The sequence below is a fragment of the Rissa tridactyla genome, chromosome Z (assembly GCF_028500815.1).
Source record: "Rissa tridactyla isolate bRisTri1 chromosome Z, bRisTri1.patW.cur.20221130, whole genome shotgun sequence".
NCBI classification, from domain to species: Eukaryota; Metazoa; Chordata; class Aves; order Charadriiformes; family Laridae; genus Rissa; species Rissa tridactyla.
The window spans coordinates 55066197-55081709 of record NC_071497.1 but is presented as its reverse complement, the minus strand read 5'-3'; the positions used below and the strand labels follow the sequence as shown (position 1 = coordinate 55081709).

General features: G+C 39.8%; 1 protein-coding gene across 2 annotated transcripts in view; it reads right to left on the bottom strand.

The window, feature by feature from the left end:
* PTPRD (protein tyrosine phosphatase receptor type D) overlaps positions 1-15513 on the bottom strand; it is a 373393-nt gene that overhangs the window by 246171 nt on the left and 111709 nt on the right. The gene's annotated exons all lie outside the window — the stretch shown is intronic.

Sequence of the window (15513 nt, the reverse complement as noted above, 5' to 3'; positions counted from 1 at the left end):
TATTCTACATACTAACCACTGTTTGCAGCTGTGCAAGTTTTCTCATAGTGAATACAACTGTGTATAACGTGAAGGTTCACGCAGGATTTATAAAGACTCCAACACAGTGTTCAACAGTGCATCTTATCACTAGCAAGTAAATTTGATTTATGACAAAATATAGTAAGAAAGTCAAGCTTGATTTAGCTTCAGAAGAAGAAATATGCTTACTGTGCCAAATATTTTTTAATTCCAATCCAATTAAATTAATTGTGGTTCAACTAAAAACACAGTGACTACCTTAATTTGGTGCAACATCTTAATGCTGTGTCTTCACAATTTATTTCCTGTAGGATGTCCTGATTCTACCCATTCCTATCACTATTAGGTTTTGGTGGTGGTGGGTTTTGTTGTTTTGTTTTTTTCATTTTCACATTTTCCACCCATGGATAGAACAGACAGCAATTTATAATAAATTTCCTCAAAATAAGTGAGGCAGAGTGAGGATGATTATTCAAACGGAAACACTCAGTGACTTCTTGCTACTGTACATTTCTGCTGTGAGTATGCATAGCTGTAATTTCTATTCATAAAACATATACTCTCATTATTTTAAGTAGAATAACACAATTGCTGTGAAAATGTTAACTCATGCTGATTCACGATAACAGTATTTTATTACTGCCTGATAACAGCAATGAACTTTCACCACTTCTGTGATCAAGCATTAATGTTTTTCTGAACGTAACACTTACGTGATTTGTATTTTACTTTAAAACATTCTAGATCAAGTAAGGATGGGACAAATTTAACACCCCATTAGAATTCAAAATAATAAAAAGATACAATCAAAAATGTGATTTTAATGGAGAGTTCCTAATCCCAGTAGAAGCAATACTGTGTATGAAATACTGCATGTCAGTAAATGCAAATATACGCATTGCTTTAAAAGCAGGAACCTACTGTTACATCTAGAGCTTTGGCTGGTATGAAATGCACTGCCTTTTCAAATAAGCTAGTTGACCCAACTGAGGATAAGTAAACATAATCTTGAAAATTAAACAGTCATGCCAATACCAATTTAAAAAAAAAAAAAAAGGAAAGAAAAGAGAGAAAAAGTAACATTATGATGCTACCCCTTATGGGAATCCAGCTTCATTACCATCGTCGTTGTGTCTGCCTTTGTCCTTGGTATGCTCTCTTTTCATGCATGCTGTGCTTTCCTTGCTCACTGCATTAATCACTGTCCACAGTTGGTATGATTTAGCTGTGGTTCTGTTAAGAATATCACAGACCGCTCAAAATTCGAGAAGTACAACAGTAATTATGCATTAAAGAGAGCTTAATAACACAGTACAAACCCTTGCAAAGTTTCAGTTTTAAATTCCAATATGTAAAAATATTGCATAATTCCATACACTGTCTATGTCATTTTTTGAAAGATATCTATTAAAAATAATTGCTCTCTTGAACTGGTGGTCAACAGTGACAGGTTACACACTTAGTTAAACAGTATTTTATGATTTTACCAACAATACTTATCTTCATTTTACAATTAAACTTCACTATTGCCATGCATGACTAAATGGGCCTTGGTAAATTCTGATGTATCTTCTGATAGAAAAGCCGCTAGTTTCTGTAGTTAAAAGTCACATAATGCTTTATTTCCTTAAATTCTATATGTGCTTGTCAGGCTGCTTATTTAAAAAAAAAAGCTAAGAAATTTGCAAGTGGAGCTTGCAAAATAATAAATAAGCCTCTCCCCACAAAACCCTCAACATTTATATGCAAACCTACATGCAACTAAACGTGTCTTCAAGTGCTCATTCCCCCTTTTTTTTCTCTCTCATACACACACAGAAGAATATACACAAGTCGAAACCATCAGCTCTTCTCAATAAAATGACTCACCTATTTAAAGAAGGTGCAAAAAGTACCCGATCTAACAGAAATATATATATATATGTATGTATAGTAATTAAAAAGAAAAATAATTTATTTGATTGTTAGTGAGTTTTCCTTGCTATGTAGCTAACAACAGGACTACTCATGGAAGGAGACTCAACCTTGCGTTCAAATAAGTAAAACAATTCACATACACATATGTGAAGTATCAGTAAAGTGGCTCAATGCCTAAACCAAGATGTTACTATTCTGGTCAGAATTTTTGTTTTACATGACTCTGCCTTCATTATCACCTGCAAATATAACACCACAACCAGTAAAAATGGAAGATAATGCAAGCAGACACGACTTCACCTAGCAACAGGAAACAGGCTTTTAATTATCTACAGTCTCACATCAACTTTCAACTAATGCATAATGTAATCGATATGGTGATAAAACGTGTCTAGTTTATACATTTACCCACAGTCAGTTTCATCAAAAGAATAATGAAGCTTCATGTTCCCCTTCAAATATATAGCCTACATAGCAATCACTTTTTAAATAGCACATGAGAGCTGTTTTGGGGATGCTGGTATTTTAAATGTAATTCCAACATGTAAATCCACCATGGGACCCTGAAAAAGTATTATTTTTGTGCCCTTTCGGTACACCATCCAATAAAAATTCACTCTACTTCCTACAGAGCTCCACACGTTAATTCATTCTGAAGGCACTGTTAGTGTTAGCAATACAGAGACAGTCTGTTGGCCCAGACACACTGTGGCTCAGTCCTGTGATTCATTTATGGGCTCTGCTGGGCAACAAGAGGGCAATCATCTCGTCTCCCATCACTCAAGTTCTACTGTCTAACACTCCAAGACTTCCTGCTGACGCTCAAGGCTCATTAGGCTTCCCCATCCTGTAACTCCAAGTACTGTCAAGTTGATCATCTCACCACACTCCACACTATCCATTGGAAAGCTCACTAGACTTACCAATACACCCCCAAAAAACATAGCTTTCTGCTCATGTTATGAAGGTGATTAAAAAAAAAAAAATGATGGATGACTCTCCAGTCACTTATTTCCTGTTCAGATTTCAGACAAAACCTTACCAGACAAGCCTTAGTCTTCACTAAAAGGAAGGGCTTTTTTACAGAACCCGTTCCAACCTTGGACCCTGTGAAGAACAGACAGATGTACCAAGCAGTGGTAATCATCACCTATCTTGCCACTGAGAAATCTCAAGCATGCACCTAAATAAATAGCAAAATGGGTGGCTTACAGAAAAGTCAGGAGGGGTTAAAACAGTTAAAAAAAAAAGAAAAAAACTAATAGAGAGGGGGAAAAAGTTCAGTTTCCAGAATATATTAACATATCTCTAAGTCAGGTAAATTTTGGTTGCCAGTCATCTTCATAGATGTGCAGATGGAACCCCTGACTCTCTGACATGTATCAAAAAGCTATCAAGTAGTCCATCCAGATCCTAGAAACAGCAAAAAGATATTCCTAAACCCTTCACCAATAGCTTGCGTTTCCCAACTTTGCCATGTCTAAAGAACAGAACTAGAAAGAATATTTCTGAAAGAATTCAGTTCCTAATCCAGCCTGTACTTCAAAGAAAAAAAATATAACTATACAATAGCTTTTCCTGATGGTTCCTCCCAGGTTCCAATTGAATATGAAAAACTAAGAACTTCATTGACCCTTTATTAATTACAATAAAGATTTCTGTGTGAGAACTTCCATTATTCACATACAGTGTCTGGGCACAGATGATATAGTGTTACTAGTGACCATTCTGCTAGAATTACAGTAATTTTCTCATGTGGCATCTTGAAAGGATGGCAGTCTGCAGTTGATCATATACATTCACGTGAGTACTCATGAGAGCAGGACAGACATTCCCTCACTACCCCTCTTATATTGCCCAAAGCTTTACCTTCCACTTCCTAGCAAACAATAACTGCTCTCTACAAGTACGTGCCTTTCCTATGTCCCACCAAAAGATGCTACCTATTGCAGAGCAACACTACTGGAGTCGAGAAGTCAGTGTGACAATATAAGTTACTTCAATAAGGATGTGTGATGCCTTCGGGGGAAAAAACAACACAGCTAGATACAGAGCTCTCCTTGGTAGCTGTCCAAAGAAAAAATGGTGATAAAATTAGTTAAGAAAGGCTATGAAACTTCATAAGCAGGTGCTTTGGAGTGTAAGAGCCCAGACAAAAGCCATTTAGGACCTCAAGCATCTGTCCAGTACTTAAGGCACTGGGCACTAGCTGGCCTGTAGTCACTGTAAGATCCCTCTCATATGCTGAAGTTGGATGGTGATGGATGCATACAGTCAGAACAACTGATCCATCCTTGGCTGCATATACATATCCCCTTCCATTTAATGCCACGATCTTTCCTCAAATATGTGAGACACCACTTCAGTTCTGGAAGAAAATGGCTTATTGTAGGCAAATGCGTGAGTAGAAACATGAAAACTGCGCAATGAATACTACAATTCAAATTTCAAGTCTGTTGCTCCTCTCTTTGTTGCGTCTACAGAACACTAACAAAACTACATAAGTGACCAATTTCAAATGCATGAAAGCATATTTACAGTGAGACTGATACCGTAAAACATTGATATGTTTTTACCAGTCATAAAATGTTTCTCTCTCATCATGGAAGCACTTACCCTCACTGCCACGCAGCCCAGCAATTTTATTGCAAATAAAATTCACAATGATCCCAATGCTCCCTATGACTCTGACTAGAATTTTCATAATTGTTTTAGGCAATTTTTCTCAGGTTTACCTAAAAAAGATCTTCCAAAAAGTAGTTTTGTTTAATTTATAAAGCACATGATCAAAGGAGCTGGACATCTGAAATAAATGTTTAGCCAGTCACCTCTCTGCTTAAAGTAGAAATCTGTCAGGATAGTCAAGAGAGCATTGCAAAAGTAATTGCTGAGGAACATTTCACATCATTCCTATGTGGAAAAGGGGCTAATTTGTGTTTAGGCATTCATATAAAACAGTCAAGCTAGTTTTCTTTTAAATTTCTAGTGCAGGAATACCATCAGCAAAGTCTAGCTTCCATCATTGCCAAGTTGAATAAAAAATTGAGAAAAACTTCTCCAACCGCTGACCCAGAATTAATACTTGTTCACCACCCAGAGGCAGAAAGACATCCTTGTCACTTCTAAATCCTTATCCAAAATCACAGGGACATAAACAAAATTATTTGGAGCTAGATACAACTTTTCATTCCTCTAAAGCAATATGAAATGTGAAAAGAAAATAAGCCTTCATACAAAGTTGCCAAAGACTCAGGTAAAGCATAATCATACCCACAGCAAAGAGGAAAGGGCTACCAACACAGGGAAACAAACTAAAACAAAAATCTGTCCTACAGGATAGACATGCAACATTTTCATCATAAGTCAACATTTTAAACCATACTTAATATATACACTGTGTTTTGATACAAGGGTTAGGAACCGCATTTATGCTAAACAGCCCTTATGAATGATAACTTCCTTCAAACCATTCACAATGATGGGTTTCATTCAGAGAATTTTTCTGTACTCTGTGGACAATTAATCTGCATACGTTAAGACTGCCATAATACCAACTTTTTTAACAACAGAAGTACATGTTGCTGAATCAGAAAAAAAACTCTGTATGCTGTAAGTAAAGCTTTAGGAGTAGCTACTCCTCAAGACTTTGCTGCAGCACTTTGCAAGACACCAGCCTGAACACTCAAAAGTTATACCTATACCTGAAACTTAAAATGCAAAACATTTCTAGAGTTGTGAAGATAAAAGAAAGACATACAAAATACATGGAATGAGTAGAAGGTGAAAAAGAAGATTCTTCTAACGATATGTAAACAGAAAGTGTATACATTAAAAATCCTTTTAATAAGCCTGATAACCTGCATCCTCCTACACACTGCTTGACAGAGACATACTGAAAGGCTTTGAAGCTTTTGAATATCAAGAAGCTCTCCACAAAATCATCTGGTCAAAAACTTCAAAACTTGTGTAAACAGGCCTTTCAAATACAAAGGAAAAGTGCTCCTGAATGTTTTGGTTTTGGTTTTGTTTTTTTTTTTAACAATGTAGAAAGAAGGAGTAAGATAAAGAGGTAACAAGTGTTGCATGGTGGATTTTACTTGAAAAGACTCAGTAGTAACTGAAATACTACCAGAACAGTGACATTACAAACATCAAAATAAGGAAACTGGAATTCTTACTTGGACAACATAAGCATGGAGTTGTTTATTGGGATATTTTGTTCAAGACCTTTTTTAATTTCTCTTCAAGAACTAGAAGTGTTAAGTAATATTTAAACTTCTATTCTAGGAATCCTTCTCTGAATACCTAGTAGTAATGAACTTGAAGCAAGACAGAAGGATTGAGAAGCTGTCATAAAGTCTCATTTGTGCTAATCAGAGACTGGTTTAAGCTCTGCACATTTTTCTGAGTGCTAAATGCAAGATTTTATTCAGAAGGTGAAACACACACACATACACACACAAAGAGACAAAAGAGGAGGAGCAGATTTCTAAAATCCCATTTGGAAAAAAAATAAATCAATTTGCCCAAATATTCCACAACATTTACATGAATAATAGCTTTCCCTGTGATTTAGAATTTTAAAAAAGAATGGTAAATATTTTGAGTTTTAAAGAATTTTGAAAAGTGTTTAAATTAAGTGGGATGAGAATTATTATAATTAAACATTTCAAATAACATGACACAAAGTGCTTCCCAGATCTTTGCTTCTCAAAAATATTTGACATATCTTACTAACAGAATTTATACAAAAACTCTTTCAGAATCCTTTCCCCAAAATAACTGAATCACCTTTATTCATTACAAAAACAGTAGAGAACACAAAGACAAAACCCTTAAGATTAAAAATTTTTTGAAGGTCAGCTTTAATTATCTCTTTCTAAAGAATAAATCAGAAGAGGAAGTCACAGAGACATTGTTTTAATATAAAATCAAGACTACTGTTTAAAGAGATTGCCGTGCTTCCTACAATACATGAAGGGTAAGAACTTACCATTCTTGAATTTGAAGACCAAAGTGCAAGTAAGTCTAAATAACCCATAATATTCTGTCAGCCAATATAAATAATTTCCTGATCATTTTTCATATGAAGGAAATGGATATTAAATGTGAGAAGACATTTTAGACTGTATGAAAGAAGTACAAACAAATGTTCAGTAAAAAACATACATACACTTTGCAAATACTAATCTGACTAGATCCCAAGAACATCTACTACTCTTAAGAATAGGCTCATGCAGTAATCAGAATTAAAAGAAATTTGAAAAAAAAAAACAAAACAAACATGTACAACAACACAAGAGAGAAAGAAAAAAACAGAGCTGCAATACTTGACTTTCTTTGCACTACAAGTGGCTCCAGATTTCACCCAAGATAAAAAAATTATTAAAGGCCTCTTTTTATTAAAAATTTAAGAATGGGCAAAAATTCCTTTGTGATTTTCCTTACTTTTTTGGGCCTCAACTGATTTTTCTAATTGTAAAACATTAAATAGTTACTATGCTTTATAAATGGGAAGATGCACTTCAGTGAAGACTGAAATTAAAAATTACATATACACATAGGAAAGCATATACCTGCACATTTTAATGTCAATTTAGACTGAGCGAAATTGTAAATAATGAAAAAGGAGGTCAAGTTATACATAAGTTAAAAAAATCTATTGTTGTCTGAAATAAAAGAAATGGAGAGTAATGAAGAGTAGACAAAGAAGCTGTGATTGTACATGTCCTTTCATTGTGAGGTCTTTGAAAGAACAAAGAATTTCTTAAGGAAATGTTTAAATCTTTAATTTGAAAAAAAACAATAATGTGTATTGTTTTACAAGGAAAATCAAAGCTGATTGTAAAAAGATAATTTTATTATTCACGGCAACTGAAACAGGCCTGAATGCTAGAAGCTAGAATAAAGAAAATCATAGGGAAAAAAATTCACATTAGAAGCATTGAGCAACCCGTGCGACCTAGTGAAATCCATCCCAGGGTCCTGAGGGAACTGGCTGACATAGTTGCCATGGCACTCTACATCATATTTGAAAAGCTGTGGCAGTCAGGTGAAGTCCACGGTGATTGCAAAAAGGGACACATCATGCCTATTTGTAAAAACAGTAAAAAGGAGGATTCTGGGCACTACTGACCAGCCTTACCTCCATGTCCAGTAAGATCATGGAACAGAATCTCCTGGAAAACATATCAAAACATATGAGGCCAGCAGATGGATGATCAGAGGGCTGGAGCACCTATGCTATGAAGATAGGCTGAGAGAGTTGGGGTTGTTCAGCCCGGAGAAGAGAAGGCTCCGGGAAGACCTTATAGCAGCCTTCCAGTACCTGAAGGGGGCCTGTAAGAAAGCTGAGGAGGGACCGTTTGCAAGGGCATGTAGCAATAGGACAAGGGGCAATGGTTTTAAACTAGAGCAGGGTAGGTTTAGATTAGACATTGGGAAGAAGTTCTTTACAACGAGGGTGGTGAGACACTGGAACAGGTTGCCCAGAGAGGTGGTGGAGGTCCCATCCCTGGAGGCATTCAAGGTCAGGCTTGATGAGGCTCTGAGCAATCTGATCTAGTTGAAGATGGCCCTGCCTACTGTAGGGGTGTTGGACTAGATGACCTTTAAAGGTCCCTTCCAACCCAAGAGATTCTATGTTCTACGATATGGAAGGCAGGGAGGTGATTGGAGACAGCCAACATGACTTGACCAAGGACGAATGCTGCCAGACTAATTTGGTGACCTTCTATGATGGAGAAATTGCATCAGTGGACATGGGAAGGCAAGTTGTGTCATCTACATAGACTTCTGCAAGGCTTTTGATACAGTCCCACACAATATCTTGCCATGAAATTGGAGAGATAGGGGTTTGACAGATGGACTAATAGATACACAAGGAACTGGCTGGATAGCCGCATCCAAAGAGTTATACTCAATGAACACCAAGTGGAGCCAGTAATGACTGGTGTCTCTCAAGGGTCCTTACTGGGACCAGTACTACTTAGTATCTTTATTAATGACATAGGTAGTGAGATTGTGTGAACCCTCAGCAGGCATGTAGATGACACCAATCTGAGTGGCGTAGTTGATACACTAGGCAGAAGAGATGCCATCCAGAGGGGCCTTGACAGGCTTGAGAAGTGGGCCCATGTGAACTCCATGAAGTTCAACAAGGACAAGTGCAAGGTCCTGCACTTGGGTCAGGACAATCAAGAGTATCAATATAGACTGGGGGATGAATGGATCGAAAGCACCCCTGAGGAGAAGGACTTGTGCATACTGGTGGACAAAAAATTAGACATGACCCAGCAATGTGCACTTGCAGACCAGAAAGCCAATCACATCCTGGGCTGCAAAAAAAGAAGCGCGGCCAGCAGGTCAAGAGAGGTGAGTCTTCCCCTCTACCCCACTCTAGTCACACCCCACCTGGAATATTGCATCCAGCCCTGGAGTTCACAGTACAAGAAAGGTATGGACCTGTTAGAATGGGTCCAGAGGAGAATCATGAAGGTCTGGAACACCTCTCCTATGAAGAAAGGCTAACAGAATTATGGTTTTTCAGCCGGGAGAAGAGAAGGCTTTGGTAAGACCTTACTGCAGCCTTTCAATACTTAAAGGGGGCTTATGAAAAAGATTGAGAGATATTTTTTACCAAGGCCTTTAGTGACAGGATAAGGGGTAATGGTTTTAAATGGAAAGATGGTAGATTTACTATTGACATAAAGAAGAAATTCTTCATTATGAGGGTTGTGAGGCACTGGAACAGGTTTCCTAGAGAAGCTGTGGATGCCGCATCATTGGAAGTGTGCAAGGTCAGGTTGGACAACTATTTGAGCAACCTGATCTAGTGAAAGAGGTCCCTGCCCATGGCAGGGGGTAGGACTAGATGATCTTTAAAGATCCCTTCCAACCCAAACCATTCTATGATATTATGATTCCATGACTCTTTGAAAATGAAAAAAGTCAAAGGAAATTAAAAGGATAATAAATGCTTATCTCTTCAACATAACCCAAGAGATTTTCGATGCCTAGACAAAGCATCTACAAAGTGTCTGTAAACTCAAATTTTATAGCGATATCATCAGCTAGCTCTCAAAATGTCAAGTTTTTTTACCTGCTTTGAAATTCCCAACTTTTTGCTGCCATTTCAAGCACTCAGTATAGCTTGGGGTCACCCAACAAGTGTTTTAGACCCAAAACCTATGATCACCTGGTCTACTTATGTTTTGACATAAGCTTCAAGTGCCAATTTGAGTAGTGACATTTTAGGTTTCTCAGGATTACTGTGCTAGGAAAATTACAAAGTAACAAACATAAAATTCTCAGAAGCTTTTCTTAAAAATTGTGAAGAGTATTTGTGAAAAATTTTTTTGATATGCAGCACACAGGAAAATGAGAACTTTTCACATAATACATTTATTACTGGGTAGCATTTTAATGGCGACTGCTCTGGTAAGAGCTCTCTTTTACACGATCCAGATAGCCAGCTAAAACTTTGCCATGTTACTTACTCTTCTGAAACAGTTTCCTTTCACTCTCTAGAGTATATGGACATGCAGCATGGGAACTTCAGTCACAGACTTGATACTGCAACATTAAATTACACTTAAGGTTAAGATTTGATATGGACAGATAACAGCCACTACTTCTAAAATCTTAGAAAAAATGTTCAAATTGAGTCTGTGCAAGATAGCAACATTTAGAAAGTGCACTTTAAGACAGGACATGAAAAAATCTCTCTGATACTTTTCTTCCAAGACCTGACTAAAATTATTTTTTTCTATTTACAGTCTTTAGTCCTGGTTTATTACAAAGATTCTGATGATATTATGAAAACTAAAGTGGAAGATGATATTGTATTGGGCTTACATTTTTGTAACAGGATGGCTGCAGGGGTGACTTTTGTTAGAAGAAACCAGGGCTGCCCTCATATCAGACAGTGCCAGGTCAAGCTGCCTCCAACAGACTGACTGTAGGACAGCCTGCAAGTGATGCTGGTGGTGTCTCTGTGATAACTTATTTAAGAAAGGGTAAAAAACGCTGCACCGCAGCTGTTACAAAGTAGTGAGAAAAAGTGAGAGAAACAGCCCTGCAGATACCAAGATCAGCGAAGAAGAAGGAGGGAGAGGTGCTCCAGAAACTGGAGGAGAGGTTCCCCTGTACCCTGTGGAGTAGACTGTGGCGAAGCACGTTGTCCCCATGCAGCCCATGGAGGACCACGATGAAGCAGACACACACACTGCAGCCCATGAAGGTCCCCATGATGCAGCAGGTGGATATGCCCTGAAAGAAGCTGTGGCCCATGAAAAGCCCATGTAAAAGCAGGCTCCTGGACAAAGCTGCAGCTTGTGGAGAGGAGCCCAGACAGGACCACATTTTCTGGCAGGAACTGAGACCTGTGGGAAGACAGGCTTGAGCAGTGTGTTCCTGAAGTACTGTACCCCATGGAAAGGGCCCATGCTGAAGCACTCATGAAGACTATATCCCACGGTGGAGCTACTCTGGAGAAGGGAAAATCCATAAGGAGGAAGAATTGGCAGAGACGAAGCATTGTGAACAGACTGCAACCCCCATTCCCCATGCACCACTCAGAGGGGAGGAAGTAGAAGAGTCAAGATTGAAGATAAGCCTCAGAAGAAGGGGGATGGAATGGAAGATGTTTTCAATTTGTCTTTTTTTTCTCATTATTCTGCTCTATTTTTAATTGGCAATAAATTAAATTAATCTTCCCCAAGTCAAGTCTGTTTTGTTTGTGATGGTACTGGTCAGTGATGGCCCTGCCCGTATCTCGACCCATGAGCTTTTTCACCCTGTTTTCTACCCCCATCCTGCTAAGAAGGGGGAGTGACAGAGCAGCTGGGTGGAAACCTGGAACCCAGCCAAGGTTAACCACCACACTTAAGCATAATGGTGCAATTTACTGAGATTTAAAGCTGGTTTCACTTCTACAAAATTAAACTCCAGATAAAAAACAAATAGTTACTTCCATCTTTTCCTTTTTATACATAAATATTCAATTTTCTGAACCGCATTATTATCTACATCTGGACAATGGTGGCCCTTTTTTCCCAGTCATAAATAAAACGAGACATTAAAATTTCTTCAGACTGCATGTGTATGCTATTATAAAGAATGAAGAGGCTAGTCTAATCTTTACATGCACTAGACAAGCATTAATAAATTCTAGAGATCATTCACAGGATTCCAGCTGTTGTATCAATATAGGTATAATGCTGTGATACATTTAAAAAGACGTTTAACGTGAGGCACATTTTAATCCCACTAAAGTCAGCAGGACCCCTCAGATATTAATTTAGGCAGCAGATTATATTCAGCTGGAAATTACATGTTAAAAAGTAAAAACACATTCTTTAAAGCCATGCCATGAATTCCCTAGTGATCAAGAGTTTTTTAGTTTGTAACATCTGGTATCAGAAAAATATTTTATAAAGATAAGTAGATAACAAAAGGTAAAGATATTCCTGTACTATATCCTTTCACAATGACCATAGAATCAAAGAATAGTTTGGGTTGGAAGGGGCGTTTAAAGATCATCTAAGTCCAACCTCCCTGCAATGAGCAGGGATATCTTTAAGTAGATCAGATTGCTCAGAGCTCCATCCAACATAACCTTGAATGTTTCCAGGGATGGTCCGTCTACCAGCTCTCTGGGCAACCTATTCGAGTGTTTCACCACCCTCATTGTAAATATTTCTTCCTTATATCCAGTCTAAATCTACCCTCTTTTACTTTAAAACCATTACCTCTTGTCCTATTGCAGCAGGCCCTGCTAAAAGTCTTTTCTCCATCTTTCCTGCAGCGCCTCTTTAGGTACTGGAAGATTGCTACAAGGTCTCACCAGAAATTTCTCCTCTCCAGGCTGAACAAACCTAACTCAGCCTGTCCTCATAGGAGAGATGCTCCATCTCTCTGATGATCTTCATGGACATCCTCTGGACCCGCTCCAACAGGTCCATATCTTTCCTGCGCTGAGGGCTCCAGAGATGGACACAGTACTCCAGATGGGGTCTCACCAGAGCAGACTAGAAAGGAAGAATCGCCTCCCCCGACCTGCTGTCCACGCTTCTTTTGATGCAGCCCAGACTAGAGTTGGCTTTCTGGGCTGTGAGCGCACAGTGTTGGCTCATGTCCAGCTTTTCATCCACCAGTGTGGATGAAAGTCCTGCAAGTCCTTCTTGGCAGCGCTGCCCTCCATCCCTTCATCCCCCAGTCTGTATGGATACCAGGGGTTGCCCTGACCAAGTTGCAGGACCCTGCACTTGGCCTTGTTGAATCTCATGAGATTCACATGGGCCCACTTCTCAAGACTGCCCAGGTTGCTCTGTATGGCATACCATCCCTCAGGCGTGTCAACTGTACCATTCAGCCTGGTGTCGCCCGCTAAATTCCTGAAAGTGCGCTCAACCCCACTGTCTCTGTCATTGATGAAGATATTTAACAGTACTGGTCCCAATATGGACCCATGAGGGACATCACTTGTTCACTAATCTCCATCCAACCAATTCCTCCTCTACTGAACAGTCCACACATCAAATTCATATCTCCCCAGATTAGATAGAAGGATGTTGTGGGGATCGTGTCAAAAGCATTGCAGAAGTCCAGATAGATGACGTCCATAGCTCTTCCATTGTCCACTGATGTAATCACTCCATCACAGAAGGCAACTAGGTTGGTCAGGCAGGACTTGACCCTGGTGAAGCCATGCTGGCTGTCTTGAATCACCTCCCTGTCCTCTACGTGCCTTAGCATAGTTTCTAGGAGAATCTGTTCCATGACCTTCCCAGGCACAGAAGTGAGGCTGACAGGTTGGTAGTTCCTAGGGTCCTCCTTTCTACCCTTTTTAAAAATGGGTGCAACATTTCTGTTTTTCCAGTCACCGGGGACTTCACTTGACTGCCCTGACTTCTCAAATATCATGGAGAGTGGCTTGGCAACTATATCAGCCAATTCTCTCAGGACTGTGGAATGCATCTCACTAGATCCCTTGACTTATATATGTTCAGATACCTCAGGTAATCACAAACATGATCTTCTCTTACACTGCGAGGGACTTCGCTTCCCCAGTCCCTGCCTTGTGGTCCATCCACTGAAGAGGTGTGGGAAAAGAGGTTTCCAGTGAAGACTAAGGCAAAAAAGTTGTTGAGTACCTCAGCCTTCTCCTTGTCCATTTTTACCAGTTTGCCAGTCTTGCTCGACAGGGGCGGTACACTTTCTTTGACCTTCCTTTTCTTGCTGACATACCAGTAGAAGCCCTTCTAATTCTTTTTATCCCTTGACAAGTTCATCTCCAACCACACCTTGGCCTTCCTGACCCCACCCCTACACAACTGGGCAGTGTCCCTGTACTCTTCCCAGGATACCTGTCCCTGCTTCCACTGCCTGTGCATTTCATTCTTGCCCTTTAGTTTCACCAGCAGGTCTCGACTCAACCTTGCTGGTCTCTTGCCTTCCTTTCGGGATGCCTTACATCTGGGGATTGAGAGCTCTTGCACTCTATGGAAAGCGTCCTTACAGATCTGCCAGCTCTGTTCTGCTCCCCTGCACCTGAGGGCAGTTTCCCAGGGGGTCCTATTGACTAATTCCTTCAACAGCTGAAAGTTTGCTTTCCTAAAATTCAGGGTACTGACTTTACTTTTCATCTGACCCATTTCCCTCAGGACTGCGAACTCCACCAGTGCACAATCACTGCGGCCCAGGCTGCTTCCAATCTTGACGTCACCTATTAGCTCACTTGCGTTGATGACCATCAGGTCCAGCATCGCATCCCCTGCGGTGGGGCTGTCCGTTACCTGGCTTAAGAAATGATCCTCAATGCATTCCAGGAGTCTTCTGGATTACCTAAAGCTCACTATGCCACTTTTCCAGCAGATGTTGGGGTTGTTGAAGTCCCCAGCAGGACGAGAACCTGTGAGTGTAATGCCTCCTGTAGCTGGAGTAAGAAGGCTTTGTCAGTACGTTCCCCTGGATCAGGTGGCCTTTGGTAGACACCAATCATGGGGTTTCCTTTGTTGCCTCAGTCTCTTAATCTTACTCATAGGCTTTCAACCTGGTTATGGCTATTCCTCAGACTCTTCACACTCTGTCCATTTCTTGACATAGACGGCAACGTCTCCAGCCCTCCTTCCTCACCTGTCCCCTCTGACCAGTCTGTAGCCATTGATAGCTGCACTACACAGCCATGGGATTTGTCCCACCAAGTTTCAGTGACGCTAACTAGGTTGTAGCTTTCTAGCAGCATGGTGGCTTCTGGCTCCTCCTGTTTGTTGCCCACACTGTGTGAATTGGTGGAGGCACTTCAGTTGGGCTGTCGACCATGTCACCTTCTTAGAGGAACACCCCTCAATTACTTTACGGTACTTCAATGCTGCTTCCCTGTTGGCTCCTATTACCTCAGGACCCCCTGGATCATCTCCATAAGACTTTAAGTGTACTACAGCGTAGCCAGAAAGTCTCAGAGCAACAGGCTGATGGCCCTCAAACTGACCCAATTCAGAGACAATGAGATCAAGAATGCCTGATTATCTATAACATAATAAAACCAATATAAGATTTTTCTTAATGAAAGTC